General features: G+C 46.2%; 1 protein-coding gene across 1 annotated transcript in view; it reads left to right on the plus strand.

Moving 5' to 3' along the window:
* Window positions 1-18,113, plus strand: part of LOC142312193 (uncharacterized) — an 83,940-nt gene that overhangs the window by 23,730 nt on the left and 42,097 nt on the right. The window lies entirely within an intron of this gene.

Below are 18,113 nucleotides of genomic sequence, written 5' to 3' on the forward strand. Positions count from 1 at the left end.
TTTGTAAAAAAAAAAAAATTCACAAATACTTGGCACACAAAAATGAATATAAGGACTTAGTTGTACGTGCAATCCCCCCAAAAATTAAATGTTTTGACCCCCATATTTGGGTTTTCATCAGACACAATACACTGTGTGCAGAATTATTAGGCATGAGTATTTTGATCACATGATAATTTTTATACATGTTGTCCTAGTCCAAGCTGTATAGACTTGAGAGCCAACTACCAATTAAGTAAATCAGGTGATGTCTCTGTAATGAGGAGGGGTGTGGTGTAATGACATCAACATCCTATATAAGGTGTGCTTAATTATTACACAACTTCCTTTCCTTTGGTAAAATGGGTCAGAAGAGAGTTTTGACGGGCTCTGAAAAGTCCAAAATTGTGAGATGTCTTGCAGAGGGATGCAGCAGTCTTGGAATTGCCAAACGTTTGAAGCGTGATCACCAAACAATCAAGCGTTTCATGGCAAGTAGCCAACAGGGTCGCAAGAAGCGTGTTGGGCAAAAAGGGCGCAAAATAACTGTCCATGAATTGAGGAAAATCAAGCTACCAAGATGCCATTTGCCACCAGTTTGGCCATATTTCAGAGCTGCAACGTTACTGGAGTATCAAACAGCACAAGGTGTGCCATACTCAAGGACATTTCCAAGGAAAGGAAGGCTGAAAAACGACCACCTTTGAACAAGAAACATAAGATAAAACGTCAAGACTGGGCCAAGAAATATCTTAAGACTGGATTTTCAAACGTTTTATGGATTGATGAAATGAGAGTGACTCTTGATGAGCCAGATGAATGGTCCAGAGGCTGGATCAGTAAAGGGCAGAGAGCTCCACTCTGACTCAGACGCCAGCAACATGGAGGTGGGGTATTGGTATGGGCTGGTATCATCAAAGATGAACTTGTGGGACCTTTTCGGGTTGATGAAAGAGTGAAGCTCAACTCCCAGACCTACTGCCAGTTTCTGAAAGACAACTTCTTCAAGCAGTGGTACAGGAAGAAGTTGGTATCGTTCAAGAAAAACATGATTTTCATGCAGGACAATGCTCCATCACATGCATCCAACTACTCCACAGCGTGGCTGGCCAGTAAGGGTCTACAAGATGAAAAAATAATGATATGGCCCCCTTGTTCACCTGATCTGAACCCCATAGAGAACCTGTGATCCCTCATAAAATGTAAGATCTACAGGGAGGGAAAACAGTACACCTCTCAGAACAGTGTCTGGGAGGCTGTGGTGGCTGCTGCACGCAATTTTAATCGTAAACCGATTAAGCAACTGATAGAATCTATGGATGATAAGCTGTTGAGTGTCATCAAAAAGAAAGGTGGCTATATAGGTCACAAATTTTTTGGGGTTTTGTTTTTGCATGTCAGAAATGTTTATTTTTAAATTTTGTGCAGTTATATTGGTTTACCTGGTGAAAATAAACAAGTGAGATGGGAATATATTTGTTTTTTTATAAAGTTGCCTAATAATTCTGCACAGTAATAGTTACCTGCACAAACAGATATCCTCCTAAGATAGCCAAATCTAAAAAAAACAAACACTTCAACTTCTAAAAAATATTAGGCTTTGATATTTATGAGTCTTTTGAGTTGATTGAGAACATAGCTGTTGATGAACAATAACAAAATACAACTTGCCTAATAATTCTGCACACGGTGTAGATTCTTGTGTAGGGATATGCCTTTAAGGCCTCGGTTCCACTTGCGCATAGCTTCCAATGTGAGAGCGTCAGAAGTGATATGCTAATGACCAACTGCTGACAGTGTGAGCTGAGGGTCATGCCACTGTGATCCGATCTTGCCACGTCGCAATGACACCCAGCGAGTGCAATGCCGAACACCTCATGACTGGTACATCTCAAATCCTCAACAGTTTATTATGTGAACAATCTGTTGAGCCCTACGGATACACATGCTGATCACCTTTACAATGTGCTGGCAGGACAAAGCTTCCCTGGCTCCTGTGCTTCCACATTCCTGGACCGAGCAGATGAATATACGCTCCGTGGTTTGTCCATGTTTAGAGCTCCCATGAAGACGCTGATCAAATCCTTCACATCTGAGCGACATTTTGGCGGTAACGTCCCCTTTCCCAAGCTGACCATCATTATCATTACTCAGGTATATAATGGCGCACATCATATGCCTCCACCAATGGAGAGCCACCAATCTAAAATCAAGAAAGTACTTTTAGAAACAAAATTCATCGTTACTACAAATACGACTATATTACATGATCTCAATAAACCTGTTGACAGTCAGATACATGTGTGTGGATTCTAAGGGATACATTAAAAATACAAATTTCATTTAGCCCTTTAAGGCTATGTATGCACAGTGCGTTTTTCGCTGCGTTTTTGCTCGTTTTTTCGGGTGCGTTTTTGTTCAGATAACTGCATGACTTTCCTTCACCAGCAAAGTCTATGACTTTTCATTTTTGCTATCTGCACACAGCGGGTTTTTTTTAGCTACGTTTTTGTGGTGCCCACAAAAATGCAGCATGTCAATTATTTTTGCGTTTTCACTGCGTTTTCCACCTATTAAGTTCAGTGAGATGTTAAAAAACGCAATGAAAAACGCAAATTGCAAACATAGCTGCGTTTTAGTGCGTTTCTATGACTAAAAACGCAGCTATAAATGCAAGGGGTGGGTATGACAATGACATGTACAGGAAGAGGATTCCTTCTGTTGGTAAACACAGAAGCGTGAATCCTCCCGGTACCGCCACCGCTGCTTCCACCTCTCGTCTGGCGCCATGTCCGCTCCTGTCCTGCTCCATGTCCGGATGGGAGGTGGAAGCAGCTGCAAAATCAAAAGTGAACAGTAGAAAAAAAAATGTCATACTCACCTGTTTGCAGACTCCCGGTACATGTCCGCTCCCAGCCCCTCTCCCGGTACCGCCATCCCTGCTCCGGCTGTGTGTAGACTCCTGGGTACGTCCGATGGCTGCAGGACCTGGCGTTGATCACGTGATGCGGTCACCTGACGGAATCAGCTGACAATATAAGTCCAGCGGTGAGGCCGGCTTTTTACCGACCGGCCGGCTTAAACTATCAGCTGATGCGGTCAGGTGACTTCATCAGCTGATTACCGGCAGCTCCTGCAGCGATCAGACAGGAGTCTGCATGGGGAAAACATGCTGGGGGGAGGGGGCGGCGGGACAGCATGGGGAAAACATGCCGGGGGGGGAGTGCCAGCATGGGGAAAACATGCCAGGGGGAGACAGTGCCCACATGTGGAAACCATGCCAGGGGGAGACAGTGCCCACATGGGGAAAACATGCCAATGGGAGACAGTGCCTACATGGGGAAAACATACCAAGGGGGGAAGTGCCAGCATGGGGAAAACATGGCAGGGGGAGACAGTGCCCACATGGGGAAAACATGCCAGAGGGACACAGTGCCCTTATGAGGAAAACATATTAAGGGGGGGAGTGCCAGCATGGGGACAACATACCAAGGGGAAGGGGGGAGTGCCAGCATGGGGAAAACATACCAAGGGAAGGGGAATGCCAGCATGGGTAAAACATACCAAAGGAGGAAGTGCCAGCATGGGGAAAACGTACCAAGGGGGAAGTGCCAGCATGGGGAAAATATGCCAGGGGGGGAAGTGCCAGCATGGGGCAAAACATGCCAGGGGGGGGAATGCCAGCATGGGAAAAACATGCCAGGAGGGAATGCCGCATGGGGCAAAACATGCCAGGATGGGGAAAGTGCCAGCGTAGAAAAAACATGCCAAAAGGGAAATGCCTGCATGGGGGAAAACATGCCAGGGGGGGGGGGGGGGAGTGCCAGCGTGGGGCAAAACATGCCAGAATGGGGAAACTGCCAGGATGAGGTATGTGCCAGGATGAGCTGCATGCCAGGATGGGGAAACTTGCAGGATGAAGTACATGCCAGGCTGAGGAAACTGCCAGGATGAGGTACATGCCAGGATGGGGAAACTGCCAGGATGAGGTACATGCCAGGATTGGGAAACTGCCAGGATGAGGTACAGGCCAGGATGAGGTACATGTCAGGATGGGGAAACTGCCAGGATGAGGTACATGCCAGGCTGGGGAAACTGCTAGGATGAGGTAAATGCCAGGATGGGGAAACTGCCAGGATAAGGTACATGCCAGGCTGGGGAAACTGCCAGGATGAGGTACATGCCAGGATGAGGTATATGCCAGGATGGGGAAACTGCCAGGATGAGGCACATGCCAGGATGAGGTACATGCCCGGATGGAGTAAGATTTCAGGACGGGGGAACATGCGAGGATGGGGGTACATTTATCACGATCGGGGTACATTTACAAGGCTGAGGTACATGCCAGTATGGCATACATTTACCAGGATGAGGTACATGCCAGGATGAGGTACATTTACCAGGATGAGGTACATGCCAGGATGGGGTACATTTACCAGGATGAGGTACATGCCAGGATGGGGAAACATGCCAGGATGAGGTACATTTACCAGTATGAGGTACATGCCAGGATGGGGGAACATGCCAGGATGAGGTACATTTAGCAGGATGGGGTACATTTACCAGGATGAGGTACATGCCAAGATGGTGGGAACATGCCAAATTGGGGTACATTTACTAGGAAGAGGTACATTTACTAGGATGAGGGAACATGCCAGGATGGGGTACATTTACTAGAATGAGGTACATGCCAGGATTGGGGAGCATGCCAGGATGAGGTACATTTACCAGGATGCGGTACATGCCAGGATGGGGGAACATGCTAAATTGGGGTACATTTACTAGGAAGGGGTACATTTACTAAGTTGAGGGAACATGCCAGGATGGGGTACATTTACTAGGATGGGGTAACATGCCAGGATGAGGTACATGCGAGGATGGGGAGACATGCCAGGATGAGGGAACATTTACCAGGATCGGGGAGCATTTACCAGGATGGGTTAACATTTACTAGGATGGGGTAACATTTACCAGGATGGGGCCATGATGGGAACAAATATACCAGAATGTAGGAAATATATATCAGGATGGGGGACATGTTTACCAAGAAGTGGCTCAGGAAGGGGGACATAACTACACAATGAAAGGGGAGGGGAGAAACTCATACATCTTTATGGGATGTCAAGATGTTCAGACTTTGAAATGTAGATGTGGATTTCAGAGTGACATCTGATTGCATTCCATGCTAAAATCTCTGTCTGTCTAATATGCTGCATTTTTTTCTAAAAAGATCAATCCAACTGCTGTGTCTGGAAAGGGCAGTGGGAGAGGCTCAGCATCAATGTGTGGTAAGCATGCATGAGCGTGATGCCCCCTGCTGAAGGGAAGACTGCAAAGGTAAGGTTAACATCAATTATTTACGTAATAGAATTGGTTAAATTGCTGTGTTGGCCCAAAATTGGGTTTAGGGCTACAGTTTGATCACTCAGCCTCTGACAGGTTCGCCATGACTGCACTAGTGGATGGAACATGCTGAGCCTTGTAGTTCTGCTCCCCCTGCCTCTCCCTCCAGCATACAGTCCTGGATGGAGCATGCTGAGCCTTCTAGTTCTGCAGCTGCTGTCTGCTCTCCTGCATACACTAGTGGATGGAGGATGCTGAGCCTTGTAGTTCTGCAGCTGTCTGCTCTCCTGCATACACTAGAGGAGAATGAAGAACATAATGAAGAAGGAAATGACAATTTTTTCCAACAATTTTTAATGGCATTGTTCACTCATAAAAAAACACATAAAAACGCAGTAAGCAAAACGCAGCAAAAAAACACACCAAAACGCGGTAAAAACGCATGCGGTTTTTGCCGTGGGTGCGTCTTTGTGTGTTTTTTGCGTCAAAAACGCACACAAACGCCGCATCAAAAAAACGCAGTGTGCGCACATACCCTAATAAAAGTTCAAGTGTCCAAGGTATAAATCCAATACACCTCCCTCTAGGGCAACATTTTCTTAATCTGATCCTTATCTTTGCACCATACCTCTTCAAATATCATCCATCGTAAACCAGATACCACATGTTTATGTTCCCAAAAATGTCGTGCTACCAAAGTTTCATGAAGTTTCTTCTTCAAATCTCTATCATTCTCTTATTGTGTCTCACCATGTCCTTCCACCTTCTACTGTTTAAAGTGAACCTGTCAGGTGCAATATGCACCCAGAACCAAGAGCATGCATGCCATCTCTTGCTAAGTGCCATCATTGCGAAGTGCTGGGCAGTTACCTCAATGGCAGTGGACTAACTTCCGTCTTCTCTCTCTTCTCTCTCTCTTCACACAGGTATATAACTCTGCTTCCTGTCAAGTGAATTGTCTGTTCCCCACTGCATTGGCTGAATATGTGTTCTGGTATATAACTCTGCTTCCTGTCAAGTGAATTGTCTGTTCCCCACTGCATTGGCTGAATATGTGTTCTGGTATATAACTCTGCTTCCTGTCAAGTGAATTGTCTGTTCCCCACTGCATTGGCTGAATATGTGTTCTGGTATATAACTCTGCTTCCTGTGATGTATGCTCTGTCATTTTCATAATCTATGTAATACTCACTGATGTATGACTGTATATTCCTCTTTGTAAATGTTATCTGATGGTGGATGGTGTAAATCTGTGTAGACTGGAAGTCCGGGTGGGTGTCAAGTGTCCTGTTCCCTTTGATTCCTTAATCATCCCCTGGTGTGATCAGCATTTGTTGATTTCCCTTAACAAGCTGAGCTCCCATAATCCCCCTCACCTACCCCTCTAGTCAGCCCTATATATTTGTGTCTTTCTTAAGGGTTGCATGCATGCCATCTCTTGCTAAGTGCCATCATTGCGAAGTGCTGGGCAGTTACCTCAATGGCAGTTAGTCAGGGCAGGAGTCTGCAGGTAAATTACTCTTTGACGCCATCTGTTTTAACCTTAACTATTATCTCACTCTCTATCATCCTATGTGCTTTTTCTGTTCACTTTCACCGCCCTGTCCCCCCTCCATCACCACTCATCCACATCAGCCCCTCTCTTCTCCCCTCTCCTATGTACAGCTCCCAGGCTCTTTTCACCTATCTTAATAATCTGACTCAATCAAGCTCCAGGGACTTCCAAAAAAAGCCATGCCACAAGTCCAAAAACCATCTGACCTTTCTCCTTCTACTCCTACTTCTTTCAGGTGATATCTCTCCTAATCCCGGTCCACCCCAGGCTAACTTTACCCCCTCCCCCACCTCCCATAGAAACCCTGATAATATTATTAACATTCCCTGTACACCCTCGCTTCCCTCTTTTAATTGTGCTCTATGGAATCCACGGTCCGTATGTAACAAGCTTCCTTACATCCACAACCTCTTTCTCAATAACTCTCTTAACTTACTAGGCCTAACTGAAACCTGGATTCAGGATTCTGATACTACTTCCCCTGCTGCCATCTCTCATGGTGGTTTACACTTTTCCCATTCACCAAGACCTGGAAACAGACATGGTGGTGGAGTAGGCTTACTACTGTCCCCACAGTGCACTTTCCAGGTCATCCCCCCAGCTCCATCACTCTCTTTCCCATCCTTTGAGGTCCACACCATCAGGCTCTTCCATCCCCTCTCCCTCAGAGTAGCTGTCATATACCGTCCACCAGGCTCACCCACCCAGTTCCTTGACCACTTTTCAGCCTGGCTGTCACACTTCATGTCCTCAGAGTTACCAACCCTGATCCTAGGAGACTTTAACATCCCCATGAACAGCCCCTCCTCCCCTTCTGCATCCCAGCTTCTATCTCTCACCACCTCCCTTGGCCTCTCACAGCTCTCATCCTCTGAGACACATGAAGATGGTAACACCCTTGACCTGGTCTTTATCCGCCTCTGCGCAATCTCTGACTTTGACAACTCACCTCTTCCCCTCTCTGACCATAACATCCTCTCCTTCAAGCTCACAAACCCTCGTCCGCCCCAGCACACTCCCACCAATCACACATTCAGAAACCTACAGGCCATCGATTCTCAGACACTTTCAGACTCTTTACACACATCACTGTCCCCTATATCCTCACTTTCCTGTCCTGATCTGGCTGTAAAGCACTACAATGACACACTCAGGACTACGCTAGACCAAGTAGCGCCCCTCACCCTCAGAAAGACCAAACACAGAGTAAAACAGCCCTGGCTCACATCACAAACTCGATTTCTCCAGCGATGCTCCAGGAGCGCCGAACGCCTATGGAGGAAAACCCGCACACCAGAAAACTTCATCCACTACAAGTTCATGTTAAGGACCTATAACTATTCCCTTCACCTCGCCAAACAGACCTACTTCACCAACCTTGTTTCCTCACTTGCCAACAATCCAAAAAAACTCTTTGACACCTTTCACTCCCTCCTCAGTCCCAAAGTACAGACCCCTGTCACAGCCCTTCATGCTGATGACCTGGCCTCGTATTTCACACCCAGCCACCAAGCCCTGTGAATCCCATCCCTCCCCATATTCCATCCAGCTCACTTTCCACATTTGACCCAGTCACAGAGGAGGAAGTCTCCAGGCTCCTATCCTCCTCTCGTCCTACAACTTGCCCTACTGATCCCTTCCCCACACCTCTACTCCAGTCCCTCTCTCCGGTTGTCGCCACTCACCTAACTAAAATCTTCAATCTCTCTCTCTCTTCGGGTATCTTCCCCTCCTCCCTCAAACACTCTATCATTACTCCATTATTAAAAAACCTTCTCTCGATCCGTCCTGCACAAGCAACTACAGACCAGTCTCCAATCTCTCCTTCATCTCTAAACTCTTGGAGCGCCTGGTCTACTCTCGCCTCACCCGCTACCTCTCCTCTCACTCTCTTCTAGATCCTTTACAGTCTGGCTTCCGCCCTTTACACTCAACAGAAACTGCCCTTGTCAAAGTGACCAATGACCTATTGACAGCAAAACGTAACGGTGACCACTCTCTGCTTATTCTTCTTGACCTTTCTGCTGCCTTTGACACTGTTGACCACCATCTCCTTCTCTCTATGCTCCACTCTATCGGCCTAAAGGACACTGTTCTTTCCTGGTTCTCTTCCTATCTTTCTGGCCGCTCATTCAGTGTATCATTTGCTGGCTCCACATCTTCTCCTCTTCCTCTCACTGTTGGGGTCCCTCAAGGTTCAGTCCTTGGCCCTCTTCTTTTCTCCCTCTACACTGCCCCAATTGGTCAGACCATCAGCAGATTTGGCTTTCAGTACCATCTTTATGCTGATGACACACAGCTATACACCTCCTCCCCTGAGCTCACCCCCGCTGTACTACAGAACACCAGTGACTGCCTGACTGCAGTTTGCAATGTCATGTCTGCTCTCTATCTGAAACTTAACCTTTCCAAAACTGAACTTCTTCTTTTCCCTCCATCTTCCAACTTTCCTCAACCTGACATCTCCCTCTCTGTGTGTGGCACAACGATAAGTCCTAGGCCGCAAGCCCGCTGCCTGGGGGTTATACTTGACACTGATCTCTCCTTCACCTCCCACATACAATCTCTTGCCCGCACCTGCCGCTTGCACCTCAAGAACATCTCTAGAATCCGCCCCTTTCTCACAATGGAAACGACAAAAACCCTCACCGTGGCCCTGATCCACTCTCGCTTGGACTACTGTAACTCTCTATTAATTGGTCTCCCCCTAACTAGACTCTCTCCTCTACAGTCAATCCTTAATGCAGCAGCCAGGGTCACCTATCTGGCTAACCGCTACTCGGATGCCTCTGCTCTGTGCCAGTCATTGCACTGGCTGCCCATATATCATAGGATCCAATTCAAACTGCTTGTTCTCGCCCACAAAGCTCTCCACAGTGCAGCACCCCCCTACATCTCCACCCTCCTCTCTGTCTATCAGTCCACCCGTTCTCTACGCTCTGCAAGCGACTTTCGACTAACATCCACACTAATTCGAACCTCCCACTCCCGGATCCAAGACTTCTTCCGAGCTGCACCAACCCTCTGGAACGCTCTACCCCAAGAAGTTAGGACAAATCACAACTTACTCAGCTTCAGACGCACCCTAAAGACGCATCTTTTTAGGGCGGCCTATCACACTCCCTAATCAGATTCGATTCACATAGTCCCTCTACAACCTCTCACAACATAGCTCCACATCAAACTCCATGGCACCCAAAGGCATCTCAAGGCTCGGGCCCACTGGTCCAGGAAACCATTATCCAGCCCCATTTCCGTGAGATGGTTGGATTGTCATTGTAAATAAGCACTTGAACCTTGCCTCTCCCCCCATCTCATTGTAGATTGTAAGCTCTCACGAGCAGGGTTGTATTTTTTTCCCCTCTAAATATTGTATTTCTATAACTGTTACTTGTTTGTATATGATCCTCCTGAATTGTAAAGCGCTACGGAATATGTTGGCGCTATAGAAATAAAGATTATTATTATTATTATTATTAAGAGCGGTTTTGATTGCATATTGCTAATCCCTGTCTAACCGTCCCAGTATACACTAGTATAGATAAAGGGATCTTTAGAAAAAGTATTTCTAAAGATCTTTTAGCCCCCTGGGATTTAGTTCCCCTTGCCAGTCGCCCCCATCAGCATGTTAGTACGTCCCTGTGGGTGTGTTATCATGCTAATGAATACGCAGCGTCACACGATGATCTCACTCACCTCTCTGCCGCCATCGCCGCCTGACACTGAATTTCGGCTCAGTGCGCCTGACCACGGAGTTTGGGTCATGCGCACTATGAAGCCGGGTGTACGCGTCCTGAGTAATGAGAATGATGGTCAACTTCTGAAAGGGGACAATACTTCCGAAACGTCGCTGAGATGTGGAGGATTTGATCAGCGTCTTCATGTCAGCTGTACAGTTGAAACCAGAAGTTTCCCTCCGCTCTCTAAAAAGACACATCAGCAGGTTTTTCTCCCTGACTGACATGAAATCAGAATAAACCTTTCCTGTTTTAGGTCAGTTAAGAACCAAAATTATTTATATTTGCCATATGCTAGAATAATGAGAGAGAGATTTTTTTAAGGTATTTTTATTACTTTCTGAAAAGTCAAAAGTTTACATACATTTCATTAGTATTTGCTACCATTGCCCTTACACTGTATGACTTGGGTCAACGTTTTGAATCTCCTTCCACAAGTTTCTAACAATAGTTGGTAGGAATTTTGGCCCATTCCTTCTGACAGAACTGGTGTAACTGAGCCATCTTTGTAGATTGCCTTGCTCAAACCTGCCTTTTCAACTTTACCCATAAATTTTCAATAGGATTGAGATCAGGGCTTTCTGATGGCCATTCCAAAACATTAACTTTGTTATCCTTAAGCCACTTTGTAACCAGTTTGGCAGTATGCTTTGGGTCATTTTCCACTTGGAAGACCCATTTCCACCCAAGCTTTAAGGTCCTAGCTGATGTCTTGAGATGTTGCTTCAGTATTGCCACATAATCTTCTTTCCTCATGATGCCATCTATTTTGTGAAGTACCCCAGGTCCTCTTGCAGCAAAACAACCCCACCCCCGTGTTTCACAGTTGGGACTTAGGCTTCAAAGCTTCTCCCTTTTTCCTCAAAACGTAACAATGGTCATTATGGCCAAACAGTTCAATTTTAGTTTTGTCAGACCACAGGACATATCTCCAAAAATTAAGGTCTTTGTTCCTGTGTGCATTTGCAAACGTTAATCTGGCTTTTTTATGTTTCTTTTGGAGTAATGGCTTCTTCCTGGGAGAGTGGCTTTTCAGCCCATGCTGACACAGTACTCGTTTCACTGTGGATATTGACACAATCTTACCAGCGTCCGCCAGCATCTTCACAAGGTCTTTTGCTTTTGTTTTTGGATTGATATGCAAATGTCTGACCAAAACAAATCTCTGGTACACAGAACTCATTTCCTTTTTCAGCAGTATGATGGTTAGACATTCCCATGTTGTTTGTACTTGCATATCATTGTTTGTACAGATGAACAAGGCACCTTCAGGTATCTGGAAATTGCACCCAATGATGAACCACACTTGTGCAAGTCCACAATTCTCTTCCTAAGATCTTGGCTCATTTCTTTTGACTTTCCCATGATGCTACACAAAGAAGCAGTATATTTTAGGTGTGCATTAAAATACATCCACTAGTGTGTCTCTAATTAACTCAGATGTTGCCAGTAAACCTGTAAAATCAGAAGCTTCCAAAGACGTGACACCATCATATATTTAAATGCATAGAACTTTTAGTGTATATAAACTTTTGACATTGCAGAAAGTAATAAAAATGTCTTAAAACATTCTCTCTCATTATTCTGGCATTTATCAAATATAAATAATTTTGGTTCTTAATTGAACTAAAATGGGAAAGATTTATTCTTATTTCATGTCAGATAGTGAGAAAACCATGCAGATGTATCTTTTTAGATCGTGTATGTAAACTTCTGGTTTCAACTCTACATACAGTGGGGGAAAAAAAGTATTTAGTCAACCACCAATTGTGCAAGTTCTCTCACTTAAAAAGATGAAAGAGGCTTGTAATTTACATCATAGGTAGACCACAACTATGAAAGACAAAATGAGAAAAAAAAATCCAGAAAATCACCTTGTCTGATTTGGCAATTTTTTTTTTGCAAATTATGGTGGAAAATAAGTATTTGGTCAATAACAAAAGTTCATCTCAATATTTTGTTATATATCTTTGGTAGGCAATGACAGAAGTCTTCATAAGGTTGGCACACACTGTTGGTGCAATGTTGGCCCATTCCTCCATGCAGATCTCTACTAGAGCAGTGATGTTTTGGGCCTGTTGCTAGGCCCCCTCCAAAGGTTTTCTATTGGGTTGAGATCTGGAGACGGGCTAGGCCACTCTAGGATCTTCATATGCTTCTTACAGAGCCACTACTTCATTGCCCTGGTGGTGTTCTTGGGATCATTATCATGCTGAAAGACCCAGCTATGTTTCATCTTCAATGCCCTTGCTGATGGAAGAAGGTTTGCACTCAAAACCTCACAATACATGGCCCCATTCTTTCTTTCATGTACACGGAGCAGTCGTCCTGGTCTCTTTGCAGAGAAACAGCCCCAAAGCATGATGTTGTCACCCCCATGCTTCACTGTAGGTATGGTGTTCTTTGGATGCAACTTAGCATTCTGTCTCCTCCAAGCACGACGAGTTCTACTTTGGTTTCATCAGACCATATGACATTCTCTCAATACTCTTCTGGATAATCCAAATGCTCTCTACCAAACGTCAGAGGGGCCCGGACATGTACTGGCTTAAGCATGGGAACATGTCTGGCACTGCAGGATCTGAGTCCCTGGCGGTGTAGTGTGTTACTGATGGTAGTCTTTGTTACGGTGGTCCTAGCTCTATGCAAGTCATTCACTAGGTCCCAGGTGTGGTTCTCAGATTTTTGCCCATCGTTCTTGTGATCATTTTGACCTCACAGGGTGAGATCATGCGTCGAGCCCCATATCGAGGGAGATTATCAGTGGTCTTGTATGTCCTTCATTTTCTTATTATTGCTCTCACAGTTGATTTCATCACACCAAGCTGCTTGTTTATTGCAGATTCAGTCTTCCCAGTCTGGTGCAGGGCTATAATTTTGTTTCTGGTGTCCTTCAATAGATCTTTGGTCTTTCCTATATTGGAGTTTGGAGTGTGACTGTTTCAGGTTGTGGACAGGTATCTTTTATACTAATAACAAGTTCAAACAGGTGCCATTCTTACAGGTAATGACTAGAGGACAGAGGAGCCTCTTAAAGAAGAAGTTACAGGTCTGTTAGAGTCAGAAATCTTGCATGTTTTTAGGTGACTAAATACTTATTTTCCAATATTATTTCCAAAATAAAATCTTGCCACATCAGACAGGGTGACTTTCTGGATATGTTTTCTCATTTTGTCTCTCATAGTTGTGGTCTACCTTTGATGTCAATTACAGGCCTCTCTCTCATCTTTTTGTGTGGGAGAACTTGCACAATTGGTGGCTGACTAAATACTTTTTTCCCCACTGTATGGATGATAAGCGGAGCGTATTTCCATTTGCTTGGTCCGTGAGTGTAAAAGCATGGGACCCAAGGAAGCTTCGTCTTCCCAGCACCTTATCGCGGTGATCAGCATGTGTATCCACTTAATAAACTGTTCACCGTATAAACTTATGAGAATTTGAGGTGTACTTTGTCTTATTATGGCTTTACATCCAAGCAACAGTGCTAATGCATATGGACAAATTCAGCCAGTTCCCAAGCTTTTTAGCCATGGTGGCCAGTGGTGACATGATGTTTATGAATTGATCTTGTGGAAAGTGGTTGTCTATAACATGGACTAATGCGATGTATTCACGGGTCAGTGTGCAATAGTGAAAGTTACCATTAACAGGATTTTCTGATGTACATAATATCCATGTAAATGGAAAAATGAATTTATGAGTGGACTTTCCTCTATATTCCTCAGTGCTACACTATATACAAAGATTTTTTCATATAGTCAATTTATGATTTTGTGCCTTTTTTAATTTGAGACTTAGACATACAGCGCGGGCTGTTGAAGGCTTATGTGGTGAATATCATTTTAGCCTGTTTTTGTATCTGGCTCTTTGCTGTCCCAGAAGTGGCAGAGATTGAGTGCACTGAATGGATCTGTTCATCTCTAGTCCCAACCGTCCTGGATACAGCAGCACATGCCCGGATTTGGGCCTACATGTCTGCTGAATGTCCCTCACTGCCACCGCCACTCTGACATCTCCTCCTGCCAGAGTAGAAAGAAGTGACAAAGGGGTGTAGCTAGGGCCATGGCCAAAATGTGTCACAACACGTGACTTGTACCCTTTTCTACACCGTGTGCAGAATTATTAGGCAAGTTGTATTTTAGAGGATTTTTTTTTTTTTATTATTGATCAACAACTATCTTCTCAATCAACCCAAAAGACTCATAAATATCAAAGCTTAACATTTTTGGAAGTTGGAGTGTTTTTTTTTTAGATTTGGCTCTTAGGAGGATATCTGTTTGTGCAGGTAACTATTACTGTGCAGAATTATTAGGCAACTTCATAAAAACCAAATATATTTCCATCTCACTTGTTTATTTTCACCAGGCAAACCAATATAACTGCACAAAATTTAGAAATAAACATTTCTGACATGCAAAAAGAAAACCCAAATAAATTAGTGCCCAATATAGCTATCTTTCTTTATGATGACACTCAGCAGCCTACCATCCATAGATTCTGTCAGTTGCTTGATCTGTTTACAATCAACATTGCGTGCAGCAGCCACCACAGCCTCCCAGACACTGTTCCGAGAGGTGTACTGTTTTCCCTCCCTGTAGATCTCACATTTTATGAGGGACCACAGGTTCTCTATGGGGTTCAGATCAGGTAAACAAGGGGGCCATGTCATTGTTTTTTCATCTTTTATACCTTTACTGGCCAGCCATGTGTGACGCCCTGGGCAAGCCAGGGGTCACAGGTAATGACATCACACACCCTACACCCCGGTTAGGTACACCTAAGCTAAACCAGAAATCCTTGTTGCCTTCCTCCAGGGGCTGATGTCCACACCAGGGGGTGGGCCAGGCGGTTGGCTCCGCCCACTGAGGAGTTCACAGTCCTGGAGGCGGGAAAACCAGGCAGTTGAAGGGAGATAGAGTTTGAAGTGAGAGGGAAGTGGTAGAGGAGCAAGTGAGAGGAGTTGAAGTGAAAGAGAAAGTGACAGTTTGGAAAGCCTGAAGTTGATCCGGGTGTGTGACCCGGACTGAAACAGCAAGGTTAGCAGACGGCGGTGACCGTCTGCAGTGGAGGCTGATCGGAGTTGCCGAAAGGACCACGGATGGGTGGTGGCCCGGCGGTACCGGACCGGTACACAAAGTGAGGCCAGCACCATTGGCAGGGGCCTTTCGGATCCCGGCAAGGCTAGGAGTCGCCGTGAATTTGCCAAATCCGTCAGTGAAGGGGACCTCCGGGTCTCCAAACAACTAAGTCCCGATTGAAGGCAACAGTCCAACCGTGAAGGAGAGACACCGCCACCGCTAAGGCACCAGTTTCTCAGGGCCAGCGCCTGCGGGCAAAGAGGGGCTCCTCCGGCCCATACGCAAGTCAGGGAGCGGGTAACCGGTGGGAATCCATCGCTACCAACATTGAACATAGGTGCAGGGAAAAGAGACAGTCACCGTTCACTACCGGGGAAAAAGCAACAGCAGCCGTCCAAGGGAACCGTCTTTCCAGCTGTGTGTTTTACCGAGAACTGTGTCAACGTCTCAGGCTGAGAGAGTCCCACCGTGCTGTGCGGCACAGCGCTGCCCCCGCGACCCTGCACCTCACCAGGCCCCGCACCGGCCTGCCATCAACCCCTACCCCATCACCGGGCCCCGGGACAACCAACCCCCTACCCACGGAGGGGAGAAATAACAACAAAGCTGCTCCCTGTCACCGCTCCCGGGATCCCCATACAGAGCAGCGGTGGTGTCCACACAATCACCACAACCGTGGGTGGTGTCACGGACAATAAATCCCCAAAACCAAACAACCCCTTTTCACTCACGGGCGAGGAGTGCCGCTCGAGTCCCCGGGATCCGGCCCATCGCTCGAGCCACCAAGCAGCAGCGGCCGCAGCAGCAGCGGCAGCCGGACCCGAGCAGTGGGAGAGCGCAGCGTCCCCTCCTCCGCCCGCGACACATGCTGTGGAGTAGTTGGATGCATGTGAAGGAGCATTTCATCCCTGCATGAAAATCATGTTTTTCTTGAACGATACCGACTTCTTCCTGTACCACTGCTTGAAGAAGTTGTCTTCCAGACACTGGCAGTAGGTCTGGGAGTTGAGCATCACTCCATTCTCAACCTGAAAAGGTCCCACAAGTTCATCTTTGATGATACCAGCCCATACCAGTACCCCACCTCCACCTTGCTGGCATCTGAGTCAGAGTGGATCTCTCTGCCCTTTACTGATCCAGCCTCTGGCCCAGCCATCTGGCCCATCAAGAGTCACTCTCATTTCATCAATCCATAAAGTCTTTGAAAAATCAGTCTTAAGATATTTCTTGGCCCAGTCTTGATGTTTTATCTTATGTGTCTTGTTCAAAGGTGGTGGTTGTTTAGCCTTCAGTACCTTGGCCATGTCCCTGAGTATGGCACACCTTGTGCTTTTTGATACTCCAGTAATATTGCAGCTCTGAAATATGGTCAAACTGGTGGCAAATGGCTTCTTGGCTGCTTCACGCTTGATTTTCCTCAATTGATGGGCAGTTATTTTGCGTCTTTTATGCCCAACACGCCACTATGTGACCCTATTGGCTATTTGCCATGAAACACTTGATTGTTCGGTGATCACGCTTCAAAAGTTTAGCATCCCTCTGCAAGACATCTCACAATATTGGACTTTTCAGAGCCCGTCAAATCTCTCTTCTGACCCATTTTGCCAAAGGAAAGGAAGTTGCTTAATAATTAAGCACACCTTATATAGGGTGTTGATGGTATTACACCACACCCCTCCTCATTACAGAGATGCACATCACCTGATTTACTTAACCTGGCTCTCAAGCCTATACAGCTTGGAGTAGGACAACATCTATAAAAACTATCATGTGATCAAAATACTCATTTGCCTAATAATTCTGCACACAGTGTATTCTTCAGAAGTTGTGAGGTATTGCTCCCCAAATCTGGTCACTCAAATGGGGTTGTAAGGCCAACACTGGATGTGCCAAAGGGGAAACACAATACTATACACACACAGCTCTGGTCAGTACGCACACGTCTCCGCTCCCACACATTGTACACACCAGACTCCGCACATGTAGTACATACACAACTTCGCTCCGTACATGATGTACACACACGACTTTGCTAAGAACACGTCGTACACACACAGCTCCATACACAACATATGCACACGGCTCTGCTCTGCACATGGCATACACACACGGCTCAGCTCCGTACACCTCGTACACACACGGCTCTGCTCCGTACACCTCGTACACACACGGCTCCGCTCCGTACACCTCGTACACACACGGCTCCGCTCCGTACACCTCGTACACACACGGCTCCGCTCCGTACACCTCGTACACACACGGCTCCGCTCCGTACACCTCGTACACACACGGCTCCGCTCCGTACACCTCGTACACGCGCGGCTCCGCTCCGTACACCTCGTACACGCGCGGCTCCACTCCGTACACCTCGTACACACACGGGTCCGCTCCGTACACCTCGTACACACACGGCTCTGCTCC

Source organism: Anomaloglossus baeobatrachus, chromosome 5 (genome assembly GCF_048569485.1).
Source record: "Anomaloglossus baeobatrachus isolate aAnoBae1 chromosome 5, aAnoBae1.hap1, whole genome shotgun sequence".
NCBI classification, from domain to species: domain Eukaryota; kingdom Metazoa; phylum Chordata; class Amphibia; order Anura; family Aromobatidae; genus Anomaloglossus; species Anomaloglossus baeobatrachus.